This window comes from Centruroides vittatus, unplaced genomic scaffold (assembly GCF_030686945.1).
Source record: "Centruroides vittatus isolate TY-2023 unplaced genomic scaffold, ASM3068694v2 contig_730, whole genome shotgun sequence".
NCBI lineage: Eukaryota > Metazoa > Arthropoda > Arachnida > Scorpiones > Buthidae > Centruroides > Centruroides vittatus.
In genome coordinates, this window is record NW_027122467.1 from 23,527 (window position 1) to 33,114 (window position 9,588).

Consider the following 9,588-nt stretch of genomic DNA (forward strand, 5'->3'; position numbering starts at 1 on the left):
ATGTGTAAAGAAGGGATCAATCTTAGAAGAAGAGAATGGAAGTGACTTCCATTCTCTTCCTCTCGCATCTCGCAAATGTTTATGCCATACAGGATCTTCATCTTCAGTGTCATCCACACAAAACTTGTCAAGTAAAGTCTCTACGGTATCTTCTAAATTTGTAGTGATAGAATTTCCAGCGCAAATTGTCGTAAGAATAGTACTCTTCTTTAATTTACCAGTACACATTTTTGTTAGATAGCCCCAAGGGCTATCTGAGGCACGAGAACAGTAGTCTTCCCAAGATTGCAATTTGATGTTAATAATCCGATCTTTGTAAATACGTTGATGTTGCAAGTATTCAGAACGACACCTTTGTCTAACAGAAGGATTGCGACAGCGTTTGTATTTACGGCGTAAATGCGTATTAGTGTTGCGTAGTGCAGATAACTCTTCATTCCACCAGGGAACTAGCCTACGCTTGGGAATGGTGTTGGGGATAAAAGTATTACATGCTAATTTGATATGCCCAATAACTTGATTTATAGCAAGTTTAGACTCCTCTCTTGTATCACAATCCGAAAAAATAATCTTAGATGAAAGATAATCAAAAAATCAGAGCATTTTGCATGTGAGGGATTAAACCGTGCCCTGCAAGCAAGGGGTGGACACAAAGCTCTATTACAGATCTTAAAAACAATATATGCATGGTCAGAAAAGTTGTGCTTTTCTAATACTTGCCAATCTGTAATAAATGTAAAGCAAGAACTGGAGCATGTAGTAACATCGATCCAAGAAAAATGCCGTTCATTATTAAAAGTAGGAGGAAAGTATGTATCATTAATGAGAAGCATCTTATTCAGAGCCAGGAACTCCTCAAAAGCCTTGCCCCTATCGTCAAGCATATCCCCACCCCAAGCTGGTGAATGAGAATTAATGATTAACTATATATGACCTTCTGGTTTCCATTAGAAGTTATGTTATTTCAATTCAAAATATTTCCCCCAAAATAAAGGAGTTAGATAAATGACCTGCACTACTCTATTGTTAAAAGTAACATATGATGTACAGGGGCAATACACTACTGATTTGGTCAGCAGAGCGTATATTTTAAGTAAACTACATTAAAAATATAAATAAAAATTGCAGCTCTGCATTGTGACAATGTCACAATAAGTAATTGCTCGTTATGTTTTAATAATATATTATGTCCCAGAAATGATCGACTCTATACGCAGTCATAAAATTTAATTAGCAATAATAAAGATTTATTAAATGATTTATTTCTTGCGTAAAATTCAAATTCGCATAATATAATAAAATACATTTCGGCTTGTACAATTGAAATAAAAATGTCAATATTTGGAATTTGATTTAAAAGTTTACATCAACTATATTTTGCAGAAAATTGTTGTTACATGTTGGATTACGGCAATTTGTTTGATGGGATTGATACTTTTTGGTTTGCACAAATACAGAAATAATTCTTCTCCAAATCAGTCAGTAATTGTTGCACATCAGATTCTTTCTCCAATCGCATGCACAGCTGTAATAGCTTGGATATGTGTAGCATGTTTATCGGGATATGGAGGTACAGTAAGTTAACAGTTTTCACATATTTTTGCATATAATTAAAGTTTGAATAATTTTGTAGGTGTAGCAAACAAGTTCCTATCCCTTGACATCTTCGGCGTAATGGATCGTCTAACACTTTGGATTTATCTTCTTCACCCTCTGTTTATTCTTTATGTTTTTGGAGAATTTAGAAATTCACTTCCAATTTCACAAATAAATCTGGTAATACTATTTTTCAAAAATATAATTTGTATTTGATTCATATTCATTGCTATAATTTGTTTAATATGTTATGAATCACATACAAGAAACAAACATTAAAAGTTTTATATAAGAAAAGTCTAATTTATTAAAAGTTTAAAAAAAAAACATCAATTTATTGATAAATTTGTTTCCTAACGTCCATTGATAATTTAAATAACGTAACTAAAAAAGGTTTTTCTTTAAATATTGTGAAATTTTACAAATGACAAAGAATAGTTAACTAAATTTTTAAATAATGTATTTTGTTTATAATAAATAAATTTGTATATCAGTTTAACTAATTAAATCTTAAATACGGTCAAATTTAAATTATTTCACTATATTTTAGCATTAAACATCTTATAACTTTACGTTTACAGTATTTTATATAGATACAAAAATTTATTAATTTTATTTCTTGAAATATCTTTAATACAAATTTATATATTTTTCTAGTACATGACGTTCCTATTGGTGATGACACTCTCCATTATTGCATCTGTTTTTTGTTACGTCTTCTTATAAATTCTATTTTCACATCTACTTTCGAAAATGTTGTTTTCAGAAAATTATAAGAGAAATATTGCTAACGATAATGAAAATCAAAGTATGAAAACATTCGAGAAATAGAAATTTACAATTTTTCCATACAAAAACGTTACAGATATGAAAAATTGAAAAGAAAAAAGGTGGAACAGTGATAAATACGGAGAAACAGTTCACTTCACAAGCCTTACAACTATGAAAATAAAATTAAATAAACATAGAAGTTTACAAAATTTTTCATTCCTGACTGTTATATATATGTTACAGTAAAAACCCGTTTTTAGTTGAAACGCGTTTTAACTAGTTGAAACTAGTTTTTACTGGATGTCATTGTTAAAACCCGTTTTGTCTAGTTAAAACTAGAATTTACTCGCTGTACATGTTTTGATTTTAGATAACACTAGTTTTAACTTTTAACATTAGTTAAAACTAATTTTAGCTACATAAATATGTTTGGGGGAAATAAATAAAGTGATGATTGGAATTAAAACATTTGTATTATTTAATACGATATTTATTGAAAATATTGGTCACACATCTGTGTTATTAACATTAATCAACCCTTTGTCCCTGAAGGCACCGATCGATCGGTACCCTGGATTTTTAAGCAAAACTTCGAGGGTACCGATTCATCGTTACTTTGGTAAATATCGATTTTTGTAAAATTTATTAACAACAGATATAATCTCGTTCGATATGAAGTAAATAAAGTATAATAATTCATTATATTAGTTGATAGCAGTATAAAATTTTGATTTCAAACAAATGTTTGATATAATGTGCGATAATTTCACAACAAATAAACATACACGCATAAGTGTTATATCGAATTGTACAAAACAATATTCTACGTTTTTCTGGCTCAGTGACAGCAAACAACTATGTAACTAGACAATGTTAATTTTCACAAAATGTTACAAATTATCAAGTTTATGTGTCAGTTCTGATATATATTATTTTTTTTCTTATAAATTTTTCTAATAAAATGTATTGAAAAATATCGTATTTAAAACTAAAGATATTAATAAATGTAAGTGATTTTTTTCATATAGATATAATGATAATTTGATTTTTGGTGAACTTTTAAAATAATATCGCCTGACTGACCTATATTGCCTTAGGAGGGATCGCAAAATAAACGTAAACAAGAAGTCGGGGGGAAAAGAGTTAAAGCGATACGAAATTCATCATACACTATAGGAACATGTTAACTGAATGACCTTGGTCGAAACAGTTTTTACTAAGCCATTTTGTTAAAACCCGTTTTGTCTAGTTAAAACTAGTTTTAACTCAAATTCATTTTTGACTAGCAGTAAATTCTAGTTATAACCATGACATTCAGTAAAAACTAGTTTCAAGTAGTTAAAACGCGTTTTAACTAAAAACGGGTTTTTACTGTAACACATACATTGAATTTTAATGGAATGCATTGATGCGTTTTTCAGTAATTAGACAAATTTTCTTATTGACATGCTGAATTCATTTATTGAAATTGTCTTTATTGAAAGTAAGCTATTGTTATGAGAAATTATAGTTTTCTTAATAATTCTATTGTTTATTTAAAATAAATAGAGTCATAATCGGAAGTTTTGATTTAAATTTAATTCATTTTTCATTTTAATTAAATTATAAATTACACGTGCAGATCCTTATTCGCCAAAAGTGTTTTTTTAATAAATATTCTACTCGTAACAGCTGGTGGCGTGTAATACCAAGGCCCTGTGCAGGAGGTCGCGTGGCACACAACAGTAACAGACTTTTTTTATGTAGTGTATTGTTTCGATTAATTTTATGTTAAAATAAATATATTTTATCAAAACCAACGTCGATTAAAACCTCATACGAAATGAAAGAAATAGCTCCACACTTTCGCGCTCGCCATGTGGTGTCAGCACCCCTATTAGACACTACAAACTTTCACTTAATTATTATCTTTGATGAATAACGGTGCGAGACAAGCTAATCAATATTTACTGTACATTTATATTTAAAGATTTGTTTCAGTTATTAATATTTGAAGAAGCATTTTGGGAGTAATTGAAACACTTGTGCAACACATCTCAAATGTGTTCGCATTTTATACTTGCCTACATTTTTCATAGAGTCCTAGATAATCGGTCCTGATCAGTCAAAGGGTTTAGATGTGTACAAGGAACACATTCCATAATATATATAATTAGCATATTATTATAACTTATATTGTCATTATATCATTATTATGAATGTTAATTACTGATTATTTCTGTTATGATAATTTTATATAGTAAAATTTAATCATACATTAAATAAATTACAAAACTTTCATTCCATGAAATGTTAATACTGTATAACACAATTGTCACGTCGTCTAGCAAAATACAGCTGTATAACCAAGCCAATTACAAACTGTTTGAGATGAAACGGGCTACGTAATTGGTTTGCTCATTTGCTTGTATTAAAGCATCTTTACCAGGTGAGGTGCCTAACGTAATTGTCACAGTCGTAATTGGAGATGAGTAATTTACATAACGACTTAAAACAATTTATAATTAATACATCAAAGAACGTTTAAATAAATCAGTTTTTTCGGCTGTTATAACAGAAAGAAAGTAATGGCGATAGATCAATATTGGACACAGGACCCTGAAACGTCTAGAAAGAAAAAAAATTGGAGGGGGTTATACCTATAAGTATGGACGTTAGTGTGAGTGTGTGAGAGATAGGATTTTGTTTGTCTATTTTAATGCTTAACTACTTCTGTGTGATTTGGCGAAAATTTCTGAAATTTTGCAGAGATTCATATATAAGGGATATTGATGCTATTTTCGTGGTATATAGAGGAGAGGGTCACGTGTCATGTCTCTGGTGGGAACCGACTTAATGAAGATTTTACTTGTTATTAACATTTACAATATTTTTTTAAAATGAAATTTATCTGTACTCTCAAAATTATACCTTGTTTCATTTCATAATAATCAATAATATAAACATTTTTTAAAATAGAATATTATAATAGATATGAGTAATAGTGATGAATGAACTGACTTATCACGTAAGAATGAAGGATTTATGGGAACCGTTGTACGCATATGAACTTATGTTAATAGCAGAGAGAGAGAGAGAGAGGACTTACAAGAACGTTTATCAGAGTGGCAAAATTGCCTACAGATATTTAGAATAAAAATGATTGTAGGCACGACTAAAATCATGGTAATTGTTAAAGGGGAAGAAAGAAGCCTTACAGTGACTAACAGAAATAACAGAAATTAAGCAAGTAACAAATACAAAGTACCTAGGAGCTTGGATAGATGCGAAGGGAGAGTGTTACCTAGAGATTAAAAGCAGGATAGGTAAGGCATAGGTTAAATGAATAGCAGGTGTGATATGAGATTATAAATTCCCCACAAACAAAAATAAGAATTTACGAGACTATGATTAGGCCAGTTTTCCTGTATGGGGCAGAGACGTGGTTAATTAAGAAAGACTGAAGAGATGTTGCCGATAAAAACAGAGATGAGAATGTTAAGGTGGTTGGCTGGGATTTTACTTAAGGAGAAAAGGAGGAGCGAGGATATTCGAAAAGAGCTGAGAGTTGCAAGTGCCATAAACAACGTAGCAAAATTTTGGCTGACGTGGTTTGGATATGTCCTAAGGAGAGGATGGCAGGATATAATACGAAGGGCATAGTATTCAGGTGTGGAGAGAAAAAGAAATAGAGACAGTGAATGGAGGAGGAGGAGAGGAAAATTTAATACACAATATATATATATAATGTGTATTATATTTGTGTTCGTTATCTTCTTCTTCTAGTTTAACGGCCTTTGGTCGCAGTCAGGGGTAAGTTTGCCAGAACTTATTACTCTATTTACTTATTAGTCCTCTTTTGTCCTCTGCATATATATATATTAGCGCTGCGCACCTGCTAGTTTTTAATATAAAAATATAAAATGGTTTACAATAATTACAAATTATTTAATGTGTAAGCAAACATGAGTTTTGAACATTCAGACTAAATATAATTTAAATACTCCCATTCTACGATGTCGTGAGGCAGTTGCCGTTTAGTATGATATTAATTTCCATCTTGAAGAATCCGGATGAACATCAAATTTAGATTGCCATATTTATCATCAGCTTAGGTTGACGAGTCTCCATTGGGAGTCAGGTCAATCCATAGTTGGTATGTATGTGCTGGTATCTTGCGCTAAGGAATTAACCCAAGCTTGGAAGATCAGCTTAAAATAGCATGACATCATTTAACCTTGATATCAACAAACGATAACTAGTGTAAGCATGGTTCTCCCTTATTACAGAAGCGTGTATGAATGACATCTGTTCATGCAGAATAGTCAACAATACGGATCAAAGATGTTGATATTCTGGAATATGAAAAGTATGAAGCATATTTTTCAAATCCAGTTATTTCTTAATGATGAAAAATTATCAAAATAAAAGTGAAATATTAGAAATATTAATGAAAATAATAAAAAATAAAATATTTCAGTAAAAGCAAAACTAGAAATATATTAGAAAATTAAGACCATTGAGTTTCTGAATTGTATTATTACATATTTAGAATATTACATATACATTGCTAAAAGAAGTAATAAATAAAACTGTATTGACTAATTAGATAAAACAGTATTAATTATAAATTTCATATTGATCGAATAGTAAGAGGAATAAAATTATGTTTACCTTCCTAATGAAGTTTCATTTGCGTGAGTACCAAGTGGAATTAATAAACTGGACAATATTTACTATAACTGGATTTAGAATTTTATCATAAATTTAACTTAAGATTTTACGTAATGCTCTTGGTATTAAACAGAAACGTGACTTGTATCAATATAATAAGAATAATATGACTAAAACTGGTGATAAAACTAGAAAGAACACAACTATGACTTTTCAAAAAATGTCGAAAACCTGATTTAAACATGTTAAATGTTTGACAAAATGCTAGACATAATCTGCTCTTTAGTGTAATAACGATGAACATGAATAAATGATTATAAGTTAAGATTATAAGTTATATAAAATGATTATAAGTTAGAAATTTATGTTACTTATGCAAAATTATTGTGATAAATCTGAGGTAGAACTAATTATAGCGTGAGCTTAAATCTTTGATAGAAATCATAACGAGAGCATACTTTTTTTTTTACCAAAAGTCATATATAGATACTAATTCCGAAGCAGAAGAAGGCGTAGAGAAAACTCAATTCTGTGAAAAACAGTCACAAAGAAGTTGAATTCGGTTACAGCAATCATAGCAAAAACTTCATTTTATAGTTGAAGAAGCTACAGTTAGAAATTGATTTCATGACAGAAACAATAAACAAGAAATAAAACTTGAAGGGAACAGAAACTGAATCATAGAAAACCATGCAGAGAATTTATTGCACAATTAAAACCCTTCGAAAAACGATGAAAATTTTCTTTATAGCAGATAAATTTATTTTTATTAAAACACTTTTCACGGGAATGACTATGTTCGACATATTTATTTGTTCAGCAGAAACATTGGGGGACGTTTATTATACATTCAACAATTATGAAGATGTCCTTCAATCAATTAATGATAAAGTTACTATAATAATATATAATTTAAGTTTTCATTCTTCGCTTTGTTTTCTTCCTTTATATACAATCCTAATGATGCATCATATAAATTGGAATAGAAATTATCAGGATTAATGCAAGAAACAGCAAATTGTCTAAAACCTGTGTTTCATTCCAAAGTTGCCATTATCAGAAAATTCGAATATGTAATGATCTATGTGAAAATTTAGCCATTGTAGGAGTAACTATTGTACTGGTCTTAGGTGATTTTAAATTGCTCTATTTAAAGTTACACTTCAACACTTTTTCTTACTTGGTATTGTACTTAATTGATATTGTTTATCAGAACTGGATTTCTATTATTATCATCTTCGGAATATTTTATTACATTTTCATATCTATTATAATACGGTTTAAGATGGACGAAACGATTGTATAATTTGAATTCCTTTTTAAGTACAACAAGATCTATCTCTTGAAATCTACACAGAAGCATCATTTAAGGATTATGCAAATAATTGAAGCAGCTGATGAATTTTCCCTGTTGTATATCTTCTGTATTTATTATGTAATGATTTCATCAGTGTTCATCCTTTTACGCAACATTCAGCAATACATGTATGGAGATTAATCATATGATTCATTTTCATCTATTCGTCTGTTGCGCAGTTTTCTTCGTCATTACAGTAACAGCTTCACTATTTTCTTCTAATGTAAGTTGCAATATTATCTTTTTATTTCTTAACATGCATGAAATTTAAGTATCAGGACATATTACATTAACATATATTTTGTTTTAGACTAAACGTTTACGAAATATCTGTAATGAAAACGAACATGTCAGATTTTACGGGTAAATGATGAAATACTTTAATTCCTCATCATAGAAAATCATGCTGAAAAAATTGTTTAGAATATGTGTTATTTATTATTTTCAGCTAAATATATTCGTTGAAAGACTTGCAGGACAAAAAATTGGGTACACAGTTTGGGGTATTCTTGATGTTTCAACAAATACATTGACAAGAGTAAGAAAATGTTTATGTAATTATTTGAAAAAAGTTAATTTAACATTGATAGAAATGAAACTTAAATGTTGAGTATATATAAATTATAATCAAATAATTAAATAATTATATGAAATTTATGAAATATTTCTAGGTAATAAGTGGATTGTTGATGTACTTTTTGATGTATTTGCAACTGGAACAGAAGAGGAAATATAAGAATGTTAATTAATTAATTTCATCATAAAAGTAATTCTAGTTTTCCATGCATTTCTACATAATTCGTTTGTAGATAAATTGTGGGTTTTGCTGAATCTACAACGGGCAAGGTAAAAAAAAAAGACATTCCAATTACGTTAAAAAAATATGATATCAGTCTCAAGTTTCTGGATGTCAATCCCCTTTAATAAGATGCTTTACCCCTATACACAGTATATAGGAATCATGCATATAAACATTCTTAAAGAAAATTCATAAAAGCTTCTGAATGGAAGAAAAACATCCAAAGAAAAACTTCCTGCTCTTGTTTCACCTATGGTAAACCATTAAAAATTTTACGATTATGCTCTTATATAGATTATCCTGTAGGGGAAGCCTATGATAAAATTATACTTTTGGCATTCATTAAACAGAACGTGTAAGTGAGTAGTAAGAGCAGTAGCACAGCTACTTCAATTATACTTATGAGTGCCGA